This window comes from Triticum aestivum, chromosome 5D (assembly GCF_018294505.1).
Source record: "Triticum aestivum cultivar Chinese Spring chromosome 5D, IWGSC CS RefSeq v2.1, whole genome shotgun sequence".
In the NCBI taxonomy this organism is placed as follows: domain Eukaryota; kingdom Viridiplantae; phylum Streptophyta; class Magnoliopsida; order Poales; family Poaceae; genus Triticum; species Triticum aestivum.
Window position 1 is genome coordinate 78,972,241 of NC_057808.1, and position 1,450 is coordinate 78,973,690.

A 1,450-nucleotide genomic window follows, 5' to 3' on the forward strand; every position below is an offset into this window, starting at 1 on the left:
GATTTCAATTCCTAGAAAATTGCTTGATGAATGGGAACCACCCTCAAAGTCAAGATTAGAAATTATGAGTGTTCTGCTTTATGTGACTTGGGTGCTAGTGTTTCTACAATTCCGAAATTTTTGTGTGATGTGCTTGGTCTTACCGATATTAAAGAATGTTTTTAAATTTGCACTTGCACTTGCCTCAGGTAGGAACGATACTTCATCAATGAGTGCTTGAATAGCGCAACCAACCCTTGCTCGTCTTGACAATCTAGTTTGGTCCTCGCCTATTTAAAAGAATGAAATCTTGTGTCTTCTGTCAGTGGAAACATATGTAGTAATTACCATGAATAACATTAGTACATTACTTACACGTAAGTTGCAGAGGAAGACTGGAAATTGTTTTGTGTCTGTGGTATGATCTTTCCATGAAGGAAAGATGCACACAAAGTTCCTGACAACAATATAAGCTTCGTCTTCTAAACTGGGAAGAAATGGAACAGGTGTCCTATTTGCTGCAATTGGGGCTCTCTCTGGTTCGAAAAGGGATTTGGCAACTGGATTTGGTGTACTCTTTGCTGGAATGGGGGTTTTGCGTCATAGAGCTGGTGCTATGTCAACTGGCATCATCATACTTTTTGCTGCAGTTGGGGTCTGTTGAGTTGGGGCATTAGAAATGACCAGTGTAGTAGGGCTAGAGTCTGCTAGAGTTGGGGTGTTTTGTTGGTCAGGTGATATTGCAACTACACCTAATGGGCTATTTGATTTATTAGGTGTCACTACCTTTTCCAAATACTTTGCTCGTGCTCCTCCGCGATCAGCAATCGCCCTCTTCCTTTTGAACGTCTGACACACAAGAACAACATTTGAATGGATACATATGGTATGATGACAGATGTAATATGTACTGAAAATGGATAGGCATGGCGTATTCACATACATGATGTGTAAACTAAGCCAATGGAAGTGCAACAAAGTAGAAGCAATGCAAAGCATCAGTTTCAAGATATGTGTGACCAATATAACCTTGGAAAGTTAGAGAAAGCACCTTGATGGGTGAATAAGATAGGGCATCTGCCTCTGACTCCTCCACTAGGGAGCTACATTGACTTAGGTCTCCCTCTAGCTTAGAATCACTGTTAGGATCATATTCTGAGCATGAATCTGTAGGTGGAGAGCGTTTGCATTGCATTGCATCCAGACTTGATTTCAGTCCCTTAATGCCATGTTTGACAGCCATGGCATTGTTCTTCTTTATTCTTTTCATGCGCGCAAACTCATAATCATTATGATGCTGTTCAGAATATGAGATTCATGAAAACATAAAAAGTAGTCAGATTATCTATGGAATGCATTGCGGATTCAACTCGAAGAGTGTCTCCCTATAAACCCCTGCATATGCAAAGTTCACCCCCAACCGCGCTGACCAGACCACACACAGAAATACAAACCTCTTATGTCTCTATAA